The sequence below is a fragment of the Phaethon aethereus genome, assembly GCF_964289735.1.
Source record: "Phaethon aethereus genome assembly, chromosome: 19".
NCBI classification, from domain to species: domain Eukaryota; kingdom Metazoa; phylum Chordata; class Aves; order Phaethontiformes; family Phaethontidae; genus Phaethon; species Phaethon aethereus.
The window spans coordinates 794934-812345 of NC_138595.1; the positions used below are offsets into that span (position 1 = coordinate 794934).

The 17412-nt window shown below is 58.6% G+C and overlaps 1 protein-coding gene across 1 annotated transcript in view; it reads right to left on the minus strand.

Moving 5' to 3' along the window:
• The window catches only part of RAP1GAP2 (RAP1 GTPase activating protein 2), a gene marked incomplete at both ends in the record, with an annotated part of 76242 nt that overhangs the window by 27189 nt on the left and 31641 nt on the right, over positions 1-17412 (minus strand). The window lies entirely within an intron of this gene.

A 17412-nucleotide genomic window follows, 5' to 3' on the forward strand; every position in this document is an offset into this window, starting at 1 on the left:
GGCACGGGCAGCCACAGGCAGCGGGAAGGTGGGATTTTTGGCCTCTGGGCTGCAACGTGATGGAGCAGGAGGAGCAGAGCAGAGAGCTGCGCCGCGGCTGCGAGGGGCGAAGGCAAAGCGGGGCCGGCAGCACCCGTCCCCATCACAGCCGCAGGGCGCCAAGGGCTGCGCACCGCCAAGGCTGTGCCAGCGGTGCAACCGCAGCCACAGCCACTGGGGGAAATACCAGTGGTTTGGGTCCAAATCTGAATCTGGACCAGGGCTGACATTTTACATTACATTAAACCAATACATGTCTTTTTTTCTTTCTATTTTTTTAAATCAGAACAGGTCAAACTTGCCTTACATTACCTCTCATTTAAGCTCTTAGCATCTTCCAGTTTGTCAACGCAAGAAATAAATTAAAACCATGTGGGACAGTGCATAGGCAATAGCAGAATTCATGTCCTGCCCACCCGAATTGTTTACTGAGCACCTTCGCTTTCTCCTCTCCACAAACTCACCATGACTCCGCCGCTGAAAAAAAGCCGAGGATGACAGATTTTTACTGTTTGCTCTTTGACTTTCTAGGACACTAAAGCACAGCCTGATCTGGAGCAAACCACTCATCCTTTGCTCTCCTTGCTTTGAACCCTGCGCTCTGCCTGATTGCACTAATCTGCACAGTGGCCTCAAAGGCATAAAATATATCAGACTTTGCAAAGATTAAAGTTACAGGGATGCACACAAATAATTTGATTTGATCTGGGATTTGTAGCAGGTTGCCATAGCATCATATTCCAAGCATTATAAAATCATTCACACAACTTAACAACGTGTTCCTCTGTCACATGCTGAGTGCTGCTTTGGGGCCAAACTGCTGGAACTGCTCCTGCAGTTCCGGGGAGAGCAAAACAAACCCATTCACCAGCCATCCCTTGTAATTAGCCTCCATGCACTGGAAATCTGTTACGTTAAACTGCAACCACTGACTCGGATGATTCAGTCTGCCATCAGCTACGGGGTCAAGGACCATCCGTCTAATTCCCAAACAGATTACCCTCACGGGATGATAAATGAATCATGAGGAAGATCAGCACGTCTCTATCTCTGCACCGGCGTGCTCGCATGGAGAAGCAGCCCCCGGGGATCTCCCCTGAAGACGGTGCCAGAGCCAGCGGGTGCTCATGGCAGCCCCACGCCGTGACCCAGCCCCGGCCGGCACCAGGGATGCAAGTCTCCGTGGAGCCCAAACCACAGCTGAGGTCCCAGGCGTTCATGCCGTGGTGCCCAGCTCCCACCCACCGCAGGGGCCCCGGGAAGCGGCCCCGGCACGCTCAGCCTCCCTGGGGGTTTCCCTGCAAAGCCAGAGACCAGTTGGCTGGGGGATGCCGGCGGTGCACAGCGTGCAAGCATCACTGCCTCCGCTGCGCAGCGGGACGGCCTCCCTCGCCCCGGGGGAGCCGGGACCCTCCCGCAGCATGGCCCCCAGCGCGCTCTGCATTAGCCTTCCCGAAAGGCTCACGGCTCTTCCAAGGAGTCCTGCACCAGGAGGGCGCAGTGCAAGAAGAAAACACGTCTCCTGCCTGGGCAGCCTGGCAGCAGACACGACGCAAGAGGGCAACTGGGAAGCGGGGCAGAGGATGGGGTGGGGAGGACGGCAGGAATGGTGTGATGAGGTGAAGCTTGGCCTCAGCACTGCACAGCTCCAATAAATGGCCCCCGCGATCACTCCCCACTTGCCTTTCCCTGGCGCCACGGCAGACGCGCGGCTCAAGGATCAATAAGGTAACCAAAGGTTATGGTGCTGCGCTCGCTCACCGGAGGCAGCACCCAGTGCTTGGCAGGCAGCCGGGTGCTTCGCCCGGCCCCCACACCCCCGAGCCCACCCTGGCTGCAGCCAGGCATCAGCGCACGGGATGGGCGAGAGCATCCTCCGGAGCAGCACGGCCACACAGCTGGACACCGGCCTTCCCGAAGGCAACGCGGGCATCGTTTTTGTAATTTTATTTCTTCGTTTTTCTCATTAGGCAAATTAAGAGAGAAGGAAAAGAAAGAATTAGAATCCTACATATTTAGTAAATCTAATTAAAGAAACACCTTAATGCAGTTGTGCAGGCCCAACTGCAGGGTTTCCTAACGGAGAACATGAGATCAGCCCTGCCATCCCCGCACAGGACCCGTGTTCCCCCCGGGGCCGGGGCTGCAGCCATGGGGCTGTGCTGGGGGGGACCCCGCTGCCACCAGCCCCCACCAGGAAGGCGCTGCCCACACAGCCAGCGCTGCCGCCGTTGCTTGTCTCTAAGGGGGGGCAAATGGGGATTTTTCCCCCCATTTTGAGTGCGGGGGCACTGAGTTTGTAATGCTGGTGAATTCCCAACACAGACAGAACAGGTGATTTCTCTCTCTTGTCTTTAGTGCATCCCTGATCACATCCCAAAAGCGCCGACAAATTCGTATCCTGAATTTGGTAAACACCACCGACACACTGAAATTCCGATTAAAATGCCCCGCTCAGTACAGAGCTAGGGCTGCCAGGACGCCTGGAGCTCCCCCTCAGCTTTCCCAGCTGAACCTCTGCCTCCGAGCGCACACTTTGCCACTTGCTTTCTCAGTCTGAAGCCTAATGAAAAACTTCTAATGCATCCCACCTTCTTGTTCTGTTCATCTGATTTACCAGACAGGCTCTAAATTGACACGGTACATTCATATAAATCATGCGTGGGAAGGGGAGATGTCAACATATTATCTGACACGGCAAAGTGTTTCCCACTAAGTGGTTAGCTCTACCTTTTGTTACGCTGTGTAAATTAAACATGGAGCATTGCAGGTTACCTTTATCCCTACGCTTAATTCTGCAGATGAAACCTGGCCTAAGGAGGTGCAAAACTCTTGCAGCAACAAGTTCAGCCTGTCTATGTGCTGTATCCTTGAAAAGGACAGCACAGATTATCCTGTAAATTAACAGCCTCTATTTTTGGACCCATCATTTTTTTGTCCTTGATGGGCATCACCTTGCCAGCTGCTCCCTTTTTAGTTTATTTAATATTCAGTGCCCAGCGTCTTAAGTTTTCGCAGGGGACTGTACCTCTGTATTGCTCTTCATGCTCGCAGCGCCCCGGGCTAAGCCCCCATCCCGGGGCGGGTGGTGGGAGCGGAGCCCAGGCTGCTTGCCCTCCCTCTGCGGGAGGCTCCTCTCCATCCCCGCACCGCGCAGGCGGGTCCCGCACGGCTGCTGCGTCTCACGGCACACGGCTGGGAGCGAGCCTCCGGCACCCAGCTCCTGGGACACCAGTGAGCGCCTGCTGGTACCCCGGGCGCGGAGGTGGCCAGGAGCCCTCAGTCAGCAGCTCACAAGTTGCAAAAAAACCCCGACCAAAACCTTTTTTTTTTTTTTTTTCTTGCAACAGAGAGAAGGGCACCTCGCTGAGATTTTACACCTGGCAATCTGCAGTGAGTGCCTGAACGAGGCACCTTACTCTGACTTTGAACAGCTCTCCATCCAATCCCCGGGACTCCAGGCAGGCAGGATCTCGCTGCATCATCACTCATCCCAGGGAGGACGCCTGCAGAGGACACAGGCTGCTGCAGGGCTGCCGCTGACTTCAGACAGCCCCGGGGCTCCACAGCCACCCCAGAGCCGGTGTCATCCCGTGCACCTACTGCTGCGAAGCTGCCGTGCCCCGGGGCTTAACCCAGCACCGGGCAGAGCCCCACCGGGCAACATCTTCCCCAAAAAAATGATTTACCCTGTTAGTCCTGGGCTCAGGCTGGCCCTACCCTGCAGCGTTACCTTCTTGCATTGAAGCCTGAGAGTCAGCAAATTAAAAACACAGCATTTTCTGGTCTAGATTTCTTGCAATAAATCATGTATTTGCCAATTGCCAGCCTGCATCTGTGCGCACACGCAGCCTCCCCGACTGCACAGCCCGCACAAGCGGGAACCAAAGCCCTGCTCAGAGCAAGGTGACATTTAACTGCCAGCGACTTTAGCTTTAATTACTCCTCTGCACCGAGAACTTGTTGAGAACAGTTCGGAGCATCCCGTGCTCGTGCGGGCAGCGCTGCCTGCACTGGTTGTGTGGGTCACTGCTGCCTGTGCCGTGCACTGCCCATTCCGCTCGGGGGGACAGCGAGGAGCTGGCTCCTGCCTTGCCTGCACCTCTGCAGACACTGGGCTCTTTCCAAGTGGCCAAGGACTTCCCGCTCGGTCTGGCTAGGAAAGTAAGGCTCGATACGCAACTAACGGTGGAAAGAGATTTTTATCATTTCCAATTTTTGTTGTCCGATTAGAGAGAAAGTGGTGACTTCCCACAGCATTTAGGTAAACCAGCCCAGGCACTCACAGGCCTTTTAAAACCAGAAGGCTCGTCTGATCCGATTCCTGACAAACACGAGCCGGCGAGCTTTGGGCAGCCGTCTCTGAGCTGATTCAATAATTTGCAAATTACAGAGAACAGCTCCTAGAAACCAGCGTCTCCAACGGCCGGCAGAACCGACGCCGAAGGGCGAAGGGACGCTGTCCCCGCCTCAGCAGCCGCGCCGGGGTGGGAGGTGGAGCGGGAGGGGAGAGGCCCAAAACGCGCAGGATGCTGCTCTGGTGAGCGTCCCCCTGAAGCAAATGGGGATTAAAACTGACCTCAGCAGTACAAAGATGTCACTCAGTGGCACCGGGCGACAGACTACCCATGAGTAGCCCTCGCTGAATTAAACGGTAAACTCACAGCAGCGAGAAAAGACATTTGCCTTGTTCCCAGTTGCCTACAACATAGCTGAGACCAGTAAGCGAACGGAGGGGTGCACCCACACCGAGGCACCCATCCATCGGCTTTACCCCGCGACAGGATGGCCACCACAGCACCTCCTGGCTTGCACGTGGGACATTCAGCACCCGGTTCCAAATCCTGGGTCTCCAGTGTGGGACGGGAGCTAGGAGGAGCCCGGAGCCCACCGCAGCAGCAGCCCCCCAGGCCCCAGCCGCTGGTGTGCGTTACCGCTGCCCCTCTCCAGCTCAAGCGCACAGGACGGGCACGGACAGACTGACTGTGGGCAGACGGAACACGGTGAGCATCGCCCCGGCTCTGCCAGGGGAGCCTGGTGAAGTCGATTTGTTGTGCTGCACTTCACTGGGTTGCTAACAAGAAAGGGACATGGGCCACCAGGGACTCTGCAGCTGCCACCCATCCTGCCAGGCTTGCATATGGCTCATGCAAAGCAAAATTCAATTGCAAACGCAGAACAAAGATCGAATGTAGGAGGAAAAAAAGAAAATAGGAGCAGGTGGAGGAACAGAGACCCTTTTGACGATGCCGCTAGCAGTCCCTTCCTTTTCCTGTAGATTATGTCACTTTGATGGCCCTGGCAGCTTGCGTAAGACGAAGCAGCCACCGTAAAGCACTGCTTGAATTCTCACAATCGCTCCCATGAAGGCTCCTCAGTCCACTGCAGGCAGGAAAAACCCTCCTCAGGATCTTGTTCTCCCCTTGAGATGCCTGTGTGACTCTCGTTGTCCCCAGTAAACCCCACAGCAAGAGCTACACTGGAAGGGTTTGTGCTTAACACAACGGTGGGGATAAAAAAAATAAAAAAAAACCCAGACTCACACATCACTGGCCAGATTTCTGTGAGAGTTCAGAGCCAAATTTTGTCTCAGCCACCAAGTGTCATGCTGAGCTCATTCATAGAAATCTGGTACCTAGGGGAAAGACGACTCTTTGGGAAAAGTCTTGCTCAGTGTGACTGGTGAAGCACTCCCTTCCTTCCCTGCCACGTTTTGAGGCACAGGCAGGATGGCTAACGAGTTTCAGTGGGGACGGTGTTCGGAGGAGCATTCGGGCCCCCGCCGGCGGCACAGACCTCCCCAGCACTCGGATGCTCCCTACACGCAGCACGTGAAAGTGGGAGAAGATGCTCCGGACCAGGGAGCACTGTGGGGGCAGAGGGGCCCTGGCCACCCCCAAGCCAGCCAGCCCGCCCCTCCCAAACATGCTGGCCCGTAGCTGGAGCCCACAGCCCGTGGGCAGAGCTGCAGCAGTGATGGGCCTGGGCTAAACACAACAAAAAACAAGGGGCAACACAGGGATGGGAATGGCGAAGCCCGCCGGGGCGCCCCAACGCAGCCCCCGCACCCCAAGTCCCAGCTGGGGGCAGGGGAGGAGAGGGGTCATGGCTGTGGCATGTGAGCACCCATCTCTGCTGTTTATTCAGGACCATCAGGACCTGGGGGGGGGGGGCAACAATTTAGCTTTGACAATCTACCTAAAACCCCAGCAAAGGAGAAGAAAATATCCCAAACCAACAACAGCAACAAACAAACTATAGGGCAGGCCACCGCTAAGTCATAAAGGCATCTCGGAAAGCCTGCTCTCAGGGGCGCCTGTTGTCCAAGGCGGCAGCACCGAAAAACAGGGCATGGACCCCATGGCCCAAAGCTGTGGGTGGGCAAAGAGCTAGAGCTTCATCATCCCCAGTCCACTTACTCTGATTTTTCAGGCTCACTGCCTGGAGGGCCGGGGGATACTTTACAATAAAGAGTCCATATCATCAATTTTTCATTCATAATCTTTTGGTACAGAATCACAAACTGAACACCCAAAAAAACCCCTCAGTCTGCAGCAGCGCCCACGTCGCTCCCGCCCCGAAGCAGAGGTATGCACACCGCCGGGCTCCGGCTGCGTGTTTCTTGCCGTTTTTAACAAGAAAGTTGCCAGAGCAGCGCCGGCCCGGGGGGGCCGAGGGCTCCCTGGCCGAGGCCGCGCCGCCGGACCGGAGCGAGCCCCCCTCTGCGGCGCCCGTGGCGAGAGGGCCGGGGCCGCGCGGGGCAGGTGCCCCCGACACGGCTGCTGCCTCGAAACGCGGCGTGGGACGCAACGAACCACCCGCGGCTCAGTCCCCGAGGGGTGGAAGCGGCCGCCCGCGGCTGCCGGGCGCGGAGGCAAAGCTGCTGAGCCGAGTTAAGGCAGCTCCGCGGACGCGGCGGCCCCCGACGGCGAGCGGTCCTTCCCGGTCTGCCAGGGCGAGCGAGGCGGCTGCCGGGGCTCTCCGCGCCCCCGCGCCCCTCGCCCGCACGGGACCCGGCCGAAGAGCGGCCGCTCTCCGCCCGCAGCCCCCGTGCCCCGGCCCAGCCCCGGGCTGCCCAGCGGCGGCGGGAGCGCGGCCGCGCCTCACCTCTTCTCCTTGCTCTGCCTGCGGGACCGGTGCAGCAGCCCGATGAGCACCACGGCCGCCCGGATCCCCGCCCGCCGGGAGCGCATCCTCCCGGCCGGCCGGTTCATCGCCGCCGCCGACCGAGCTCCGGCCGCGCCGCGGCACCTGCGGGGGCGGCGGCGCGCCCGCGCCCGCCTCCGCGCTCCCCGCCGCCCTGCGCGCTCCCGCCGCCGCCGCGCGGGGCTGCTGCCGGCGGCGTGCGCGGGCAGGGCCGCGAGCCCCGCGGGCAGCGGCGGCGGGAGCGGCGACCGCTCGCCTTCGGGCCGGCGCCGCGGGGCTGCCCCGGCGCGCTGGGCGCCGCGCCCCGAGGCCCGGGGGCGCGTGCGGCGCCGCGGAGCTCGCGTGTCGCCCGGAGGCCGCCCGTGGGCTGGGACAGGCCGCCCGGTTGAGCGCGGCCCGCCGCCAGCCCGCTGAGCCGTGTCCCGAGCGCCGGGGCCGCCGCCCGCCAGCCCCCCCGGGGCGGGTGACGGTGCCCACGGGGGCTTCATGAGAACCGCCCGCGCCGCCACCATCCGCCGCGGTCTTGGACGGGAGAAGTTCTATTACAGCCCCTTAGAAATCTGAACAGAGGGAAGCGCTTCTTCCTGCCTTGCCAACGGTTTTTTCTGCCTTTTTCAGACATCGGCAAACCTTCCCCGTGCGGGACGGCCCGGAGCTGGGCCGAGCCAGGCGCCCGCCGTGCCTGTGCCTGGGACGAGCATCCCTCCCGCTGCAGACAGAGCACCGCGAGCCCTCCGGCTTCCTCTCACACGGGGGAGCCGGCACACAGCTTGTTCCAGGAATTCTATTTTTTTTTAATTAAGTAAACTGTAAATGATCCACTTCACAACCTCAGCACCTTTCCCTGGAAGTCTTTGTTGCCACGGCGATAAAACACCCGGGTCTCTCTGGCCCTCCCCGCCCCCCTCCCCACCTCACCTTCCTCCTCTGCGAGTTTAATTTTCACGGGAATTAGACACCGGACTAGCCACAGCTTTTTGAGCATGTTCCTGCTCAGCGGGATGAAAACACAGTCCGTGCTGTAGGCATGTATGAGAACACGCAGGCGAAACTCCAGCCCTGCACGGGACTGAAAGGTCGGCATCTGCCCAAAACCCCTCAGTGCTCCGCAGCTTCGCCAGCCTCAGGGGAGCCATAACTACCCTACCGCACTGTCTGGCCAAACCCACGAAAGCGGTGCCCGGCGTGCTCTCACCAGCCTGGGCTCAGAGCAGGGAGAGCACAGCCTCCCGCTGGCAGCGGGGCGCAGGACCCCGGAGCGGCTGTGCAGCGGGTTGACGTAGCCGACAGGTCAGGGCTTTTGGGGGGACTCCGCCGCAAACAGGCAGCCCACTGGGGGCCACGCAGGGGCTTCAGGTCCCACCACTGCCGCCCCACCATGAGCATCCCGCCCCAGCGGGACCCCTCCACGCAGCAGCTCCTGGGGGAAGACGGGGAGCGCGACCTGCAGCTCCTCACCCACCTCACGCACGGCGCAACGGCCTGGCGGCCTCGACGGGACGTGGAGCACGAGCTGCCTGGAAACCCCCTGGCCAGTACAGTCAATCATTAACAGCGCGTGGGGCTCTCCTGGCAAAGTCTGTAATAAATGTGTTTGCTCGGGAGCAAACGGCTCACAAAGGCCACAGACCACATCTGGCAGCCGCTCTCACTGCCTCCTCCTGCCTGCTGCCCCCCGCCTGCCATGACATGGCCTTAGCTCTGGCCTTTTCTATCTAAATGTTTCAGCAAAACCTCTAATCTGACATATTCTTTAAATTCAACCAAAAAACCCATCATCACTGTAATCTCTTTATGCATTCTACTGTAAGTCAGATGATAAAAATACGTGCGATGTTATTTTTATCAACATGCCACATTAATTCACCCCAGAACCACCTGACGGCAGTTCAGCCGTCAGCACACCATCCGTATTGACCTACACAGCACATGTGTAGCTCTTCAAAGAGTCAAGATCTAAATTTAAATCCAAGATTAGTATTTTCGTATTTCAACAGATCTTGACGGGTCCCTGGAAGGCTGAAGCAGCAGCAGGTCTCTCCAGCAGCTGCTGAAGACACAGTAATTCCAGCAGAGGAGTGTTGAGGTCCCCTCTTCCCCACAAGGAAAAGCCCAATCCATTCTCAAAACACCCCGAAACGCGTTTCTGCCACCTCAGTATGACATTGGATGATGCCAAACCGCGTGTGGTGGGTAAGAGAACATGAGTGGGTACGAGGAAAGAATTCTGTTAAGCCTGGGTGCTTCCTTCATCCTCACTGGCAGGCAGGGAAGAGCGCATAACTCGCACTGCAAAGCCTTTTAATAAAGTTTTTGTTGGACCAACAAATCTCTTTGTTCTTGCAGAAAATACCTGGCTGCTTGCTTTCAAGCAGAAATCATCAGTCTGACAAATTTCTCAGGCATAGCAAAAAAAAAAAAAAAAAAAGGAAAGAAATTAGAACCCATTTCCATGCCAAATTATACCAATTCTCCAGCACCTCATTAGCTTCCAGTTAATGGAAGGGGAGGGGTTTTAATTTTAAACCTTTTACCTCTCGCATTAAACAGGCAGCTTCGAATTTCATTGAGTCTCTCTCTCCAGAGACATTTTCCACCATCTCTCTTCCCCTTTTCCAGACAAGTTAAGTATTAATCTCCTCTTGTTTTATGCTGAAGTGGCTTTGTATTGATTTTTGAAGATGTTCAGTTCTCTCATATTTGGAAATAGAGAATCACTTTAAGCAGACACACTCAGCCATGTTTTCTTCTCCACCCAAACACGGCAAAGGAGCCCATGCTGTAATCAGCTTCTCCTGAACTCTGTTGCAGCTGATGTGTAATTTATAGGTCGAGGGCAAGACAATAAACGGCGAGGGGCTAGAGGAGGGCTGGGGGGGCAGTGAAGCGAAGGCTCGGGACAGGAGCTCGAAACCTGGGTTGCAGCCATGCCATGCCACGCCACGCCACGCCACGCCACGCCACGGACCTACCTCCTCTCTCGCACAGAGAAAGGGCTGCAAGGGAAATGCCAGAGCCCCTTTGCTCCCCCCACCCCAGCACAACCGAGCTCCCATCTTCCCAGGAGCCCGTGAGTTTTCCGAGGAGGTCTGGACGCCCAGCCACTGGACACACAGGTGAGGGGGAACCAGGGACCTCCTGCTCCCGAGGACATCGCTGGTGGCTGAGATGGGGCCCTGAGGAAGCTGCCCTGCATTTCTCATGTTCTGCCATCTGACAAACGCTGCTGGACAGACTGGGGCAGGGTGCCAGGGACGCCCCGGGAGGCAGAGGAGGCGGCGGGGCCGGCGCAGCTGAAGGGCCCCTGCCCCTGCCTGCCCCAGCGCCTGCGGCTCCCCCCTCTCAAGCCCGGCGGGTGCCCCTCGCAAAGGGCCAGCTCGCCGTGCACACATCGACCACCAAAGGGAGCAGCAGGAGCAGGGCGGGCACGGCAGGCTGCGCGGCACAGCCAGCGGAGCACGGCAAGCCGCGGCGCACGGCCAGCCATGGGCACGGCGCCGTGGGTCGCTGGGGCACCCTGACCCGGGAGCAGAGCCAGGTCTCCTTGGCTCCTGCAGCGCACCGGCCGTGGCGCGTGTCCCCAGTTCAGCCTTTACTCTCTCCAAAGGAGGATCCCGTCAAACTGACCCCAGCAAGGGGCAAGCGCTCTGCCCGCGTCCTTGTCGGCTACAGAAACACCCCTGCAGAGCATCTGCCCAGCCCCACGCCCCGTGCCCCGGCTCCACGTGGCTGGGGTGACTCCGGCCAGCCTCCTGCTCCCACAGCGATGCCACCAGAGCATCGCCCTCCCAGAGGTTAGGGAGAGGGACGCCCTGTCGAGGCCAGCACCCGCGAAAGCCCGGACTCCGGCTGCTGTCTGCACAGATGTGCCACAGGACGTCTCGTAAGACACCGCGCTGCAGCTTGAGAGGCTTAAACTGGAAATCGGGAAAATCGAGGAGGTTGGGCCGGCCCTGGAAGAGGTCCCCCGAGGCGCTGCCAGCTCTCCATCCACAGAGCTTTCCCAGGCTCGGCTGGAGGAAGCCACAGCCCAGTCTGCGATGGAGCCTGGACTAGAGACCACGAGTTCCCCCCCCACCAGCATTTCTGAGCTCCCCTGAGTCTCCATCCTTCCTTTTAAAAATCAGCATTACCTCTGCAGTGACTAAATAACTTCCAAGTTAAGCAGCTGCCCCTGTTTTATGAAGAAATAAGTATCTCTTTAAAAACGCCCTGACGTTTTTGCTTCAGAGAAAACAGTTTTGCAGCTGACTAGGAAGCCGGGTCCTGAGGGGCTGAAGAGACCTCACGGCACTTAGGACAATTACATGCTGTGATTAATAAATCACCCGGGTGGCTGGCTCATTTATACAAAGCCTGGCATTTTCTTCTGGACACGCTTCTAAGAAAGAAGGATCTGAAAATACCAGATTGTAACAAGATCAAGCCTTCATCCCCGATATTACTGAGTCTCCTGTGAATAAATGACACTATTAGTATTATTAAGAAGCCACGTATTTATGGAATAACTTTGGCTTTTGTGTTAATGCCGCAGTGAGACTAAATCGCCCATCGGTGAGCAGCCCGTCAACCTTCCCAAGCTGCCTGCAGGTGTATTTCCACCCACGACGGCCCCCAGGGCCCCATCGCTCACACCTGAGCAGTGGGCGCAACCGAGCCTGGCTCCGGTGACTCAGGACTTCTCCGGCCAGAGCTGCAGCGCTGCCTCATCAGACGGCGCAGGATAAGTCCCCGACGCCCTCCGCACCTCCCTTTGCAAGAGATATTTCTGGTTCCCTCGCTCACGAGGGACAGAGCCAGAAATACACGAGCTATGCCAGGCATTTGCCACGGCCGGGCTGGAGGCATGGCCAGCCCATCCCCGCAGCGCCGCGGCTGAGCCGCAGCGGCCGATGGAGCACCGAGAGCTCTGCCGAGGGACCCTTCCCCACCGCCCCCGTGACTCGCCCGGAGACACGCATGGGTGCTTCCCCCGCCCCAAGCGGGACGCGGCACCCGCGCTGCCCAGGTGGGAGAGCTGGGACGGGGGCAGCTGCGCCAGCGCCAGGGACTGGGAGCCGGTGAGGAACAAAAGGAGCCTAAGCAGCATGGACCAAAAGACAAAAATAGTAACCGGTTCTCCGCAAAGGAGCAGTCACATTCCAATTTCCCTGGCATAGGAAGAAAAGGATTTGGGAGCTTGTAAACTAGGGAGAAAGCAATCGTTGCCTCTCAAACGGTGCTGCAAGAGGATAAGCGCACATCCAGTTTTAAGAGAAGTATCAGAAGAAATAGAGCTTTAGATTAGTTACATCCAGCCCTAAGTAATCTGATTAGAGATTTATTTTACGGCTTCAGTTAGAAAGACACAGAGGAAATACAAGAAAGCATGAAACCAGCTCCTCCACGCAGAGACAGAAGACAGCAAGTTTTATCCCTCTTGAAACAGTGCGAGAGAAGCGCGATACGCCACCGGCAACCTCAGCGCCCGTCAGTTTAGAGGGATCAGAAGAGGGACGGATGCGTGCCAAGGCACAGGGCAGAGCCAGCTCCCCCGGCTCCCATCCCGGTTCCCATAGCTGGCCAGGCTGCCCCACCACACCGCAGTGCGCAGACCTGGCGGCTCCCTGCGCGCCGGTACCGTGGCTCCTGTACAGAAGTACACCACTGATGCGCAAAAAGAAATTTATCTGCCGAGCTGGACTGGGAACCAACGCAATGGGCTTGTCCCTCATCCAGAGCCCACCCCTGTCGCAAACGCACGCAAGCATCGACCTTTTGCCTGACGTGGGGCCGAGCGTGGCCCATGATGCTTCATCTCCCCAGCGCAATTATCAGCCTTCCCAGGAAATAAGCAGGGAAAGCAATCAAAGCCGCAGTGAAAGAACAAAAATTCATTATGAGCGAATGACCTCCCGCTGCAGACGGACGCCAGGGCTCAGCCAGGTATTGCCAGCCGTTAAAAACGAGCTGGCCCCGCACGAGAGCAGCAGTGGCAGGGTCTGGCTCCACGGCACTGCGGGTACGGTGCCCGTACGGAGGCAGCCAGCAGGCTGGGTGAGCAGAGCGCGGAGCGGGTGCACGTGGGTGCCCGTTCTGTGGTTAGGGAGGCTTACAGAGAGGAGGCTTCCGTATGTAAAGCGATCACAACAGACAACCCCAAAATAATCAGGGGCTTAGCAGGCCCCAGACCCCATTTTGGCTGCACCCTCTGCACAAGCCTCCATTCCCCTAGAAGTGGGGCTTTCGCGGCACCTCGTGACGTCCCCTCGCTGTGTTTGCACAGCAAAAGGGTGGGACAAGCGGGCAGCAGACCTCAGAGCAAGCATTGGTACTAAAAAAACACTTTAAAAAATTATAAAAAGCCACAGCAAATGGGCCAAGCCATCAAAGGACCACAGCATCCATGCTCCCCTGCAGAGAACCGCGTTCCTGGCCGTTAGACACCCTGGTACCCGGCTGCTCCCCTGCCTTCATCAGCACGTGCGAGACCTGAGAGTCTTGGGGCAAATCCCCCTTGGCCACAGGCCCCACATGGTGGGGGGCACAGCCTCCCCCAGTGGGATGCCGGTGTGCCGAGGTGAGCAGCCACGGATACCCACTCTGCCAGCCCCCCTTGCCCTCGCCACCGCCGCTCCTGGTCCCCGCAGACATGGCAGGAACCGAGGCCCAAGTGCCCCGTCTTCACTCCCAGCCTCCTGAGGCCAATGTCTCCAGAGCCGTGGCCAGTGCCTGGGACACCCGCATGCCCACGACTCCCACGGCCACAGCGGGGGCAAGCTCTGAGCCCACGCACAGTGCTGCACGCACCCAGGCCCGGTCGCGGCAGGCAGCGGGGGTCCCCGTGCCACGGGGTGGGCTCCAGGCTTTACCCAGCCTGCCGGCGGGAGCTGAAAATCCTCGGCTCCTGCTCTGGCCAGCACAGGCGGTCCTAAGGGCATGCTGCAGCCCTCACCGCTCCCATTTGTGAGCACCCCCGGAGCGGAACGTGAACCGTTTTCCCACTACGGTGCCCCAGCATCAAACTGGGCAGCGACACCAGCGCTGGACCGAGCTCCTTGGGCACAGCCCAGTCGGCAGCGGTGGCCCCTGTGGCACACGCCGTGCTCAGCCCCCTCTCCCCGCCCCATCCCACCGGCGTGCAAACCAGCCCCGTGAACGCTGGCAGCACCCGCTGCCCATCCCTGCCCACCCCAAGACCGTGCAGAGATCGGTCAGCAGAGTCCCCGCAAAACCCTGGCCGGCGCGGGCTGGCCGCAGCGGCTGCAGGGGCGGCTCCTCGGCCGTTTCCACGCTGGCAGACGCCCGGACGCGCACAGACCCCCCGTGCCCCGTGGAGGAGAGCTAAGAAGCGACTGAAGCTTCAGCAAGAGGCAGGAATTGCCACTTGATAAAACCACGGGGGTGCAGATTGCTCCCTTCTGGGAACCAAGAGGCTCAGCCCTTCTGTAACCCGTTTCCTCTCTGCTTCTGCTCCGCGGTGAAGACGACGAGCTCCTTATCGCGTGCGTTACCCAATGCAACCAGCTGCTTGCTGCTGCTGCTTGCAAACGATCCCCGTCCTGGCGAGTTAGGCAGCCTCTTCTGCGTGCCCAGCAGCGGCAGCTAAGGAAGGTGTCGGCCGCACCTCCGCGCTGCGCGCCCCGGGCGTCCCTGCGCGGGGTTGTACGGTCTCCAGAGCATCACGATGAAACGGTTCATCGCTGCAGAGTGCGCCGACGATGCCAAGCACCGTGTCGCGGCTGCTACATTCATCTTGTTAATCAGACTTTAAAACACACCTGAAATGAGCTGTTGTTGGTGAGAGCACTCAGCCTGAGGTAGTAAGAACCGGTGGAAAACCAGGGATCAGGCGTGGCTCTATACGGGACGGGGCCTGAGGGCCAGCGTGGGGCAGGGTGGAAGGGAGAGGGGTTTTGCCATGAAACCCAGCTGGACACTTCTGCACACGCTGTTACGAGTAGCCCTTTGACGCCGCTGCGTATGGCAATAGCGTGCGGAGTACAAACTAAGATATCTCTGCGTTAGCACAGTGATAAAAAACGAACCTGCATTATCACACTGCAATTAAACCTTGAGCACAAAAGACAGAAGTCAGAAAAAAGACTGAAATCACAGCGTGACTATTTGTACCCCAGAAAGGTGACCCGTACCAGAACACCGGTGACGGTATAGCCGGGCCACGGGACCTGCTCGCCACGCGATCCCCGCGATGCCCCTTCCATTCCCCTTCCGCTGAGCAGCCAAGAGAAGGAGGTGGCAAATATTTGCTTACTTAGCAGGCTGGCTGGAGGTCAAACAAATGGCTATTTGCTCGAGCACGAGAGCTGCTGGGATTTGCACCACAGAGCACAGGTCCCGTCTGCATCCTCCCCGCCAGCGGCAGCCAGCGACGTGTCCCCCGCTCCCGCTGTGCCCCCACGCCCTCCCTCGGCCCCCCACACCCTCCCTCGGCCCCCCACACCCGCCAGCACCGAGGCCGGGGCCTCAGCCCCAGCAGCAGCAAGCAGCCATGCTCGTTCAGTGCCACATCCTTGCCATCTTCCCTGACGAGCCTTCGAAATCACAGGCTTTTAATTAGATGAGCTGCAAATTACCCACTCGCTCATTTCCTCGGTGGCCCCGCTCCCCGCAGAGTGGGCAGGGCTGGACTGCGGGACAGGCACCGCACGGCACGGCCGACCAGCCGACCCAAGCCTTGGCCCTCGGAACCCCAGCGACCGAGGGCAGGGATGCCCAGTCCCCCCTCCCGGTGCCGGGGGGGCAAAGCCTAACAGGAAGTGCCCCCCCAGCCCCCTCCCACGTAATTAGCCCCGCTCAGGATGCGGCATCACCCAAGGCACACGTTTCGCCTTTCCGCGGGCTCATCAGCCGCACGCAGCTGGCAGCGCCGCCGGAGGAGCCGCAGCGACCCGTGGCATTAAGGGTTGATCCAGCCCAGGAAGATTACCAAAATTACAGTCCTGACTGGCAAAGAAAGCCTTGCAGGCTGTCAGGCCATGAAAACGAGGGCAAAGCTCTTCATCCAGGACTACTGCAGCGACGCTTTCCAGATCAAACACTCCGGGGTCAGACGGGAATGTTCAGTTCTCTGGTCTGAGTTCGGTATAAAACCATCTCTCATAGTCCAGGGGGCTTAGACAGCTGGATCTGCTTTGTGCAAGGAGATGCACAGATATCTTTCTGTCTACATATCTACAGATAGCTGTCTACATGCATCTATATGTCTATCTATAGGTTCTCATGGTTTTATTTTCGGAACCGTTCCTTCTTCAGCAGCCTCCAAAGACACAGCTTTGATAAGAAGCCGTTAGAAAGCACCATCCCATCAAACCAACAGCCGCGTTTTGGTGTTGAGCCCAGCCTTCGGCGCCGGCGAGCAGCAGCGCAGCCCAGCGCTGGCCCCGGCTCCTCGGCGCGTCGCGAGGCCAGCGGGCACCGTGATAAGCCAAAGCCGTTTTGCGGACAGGAAAACGGTAGCACACGGAGATGCAGCAAGCTGCCGAAGGCCAGGCAGTGAATCGGGGGCAGAGAGGAGAGGGCCGGCGTGCGTCACGCTGCTGCCGTGGGTGGGCAGGGAGCTCCGGGGCTCGGGTGCAGCATCAGCCCCTGCCCGGTTCGCTCCCTTGAGTGACTGTATCATTTCCGATGGTTAAACACAGTACAAGGTAGTCATGCCTATGACAGCAGCACAATTATATGGAAATTGTATTCTCGATAATTTGGGGTATTTTTCCCTGTGAATGCAGGCTTTCTGAAGAGACGAGTTCCAAGATTTCAGCATTCAATTAAATTAGATCAAATCAGCACAGGAAATAAGTCTTTACAGCATGAGAAGATCCTCTGAATTTTACTAGCAAATCAGTGAACTAAATGCAATCATTTATCATTAACATCACTAATAAAGCCAGATTCAGGATGCACGGCAAACTAACATCAGCCACACGTCCGACGCTTCCAGCACCACCAGCACCCTCCTTAGCCCTCGGTCCTTCCCCAGCTCCCTTGGAGCCGTTATTCCAATCAATTGCCATCGGCATCCAGCCAGGAAGCTCAAGATTAGGCCCAAACTTCAACCTCAGTCAAGCGATGCTCCCACCCGAGACCGCTGCAAGGGACGCGGGAGCAAGGGGGGACCCCAGGCAGAGGCGGGCGGAGCGGGGTGGGCTCGGGCAGAAGGGTCAGGCTCACAGGGATGGCTCACTAGAGCCCGGCCTTTTGGGGAGACCGCCCTCCACCCTGCACGGG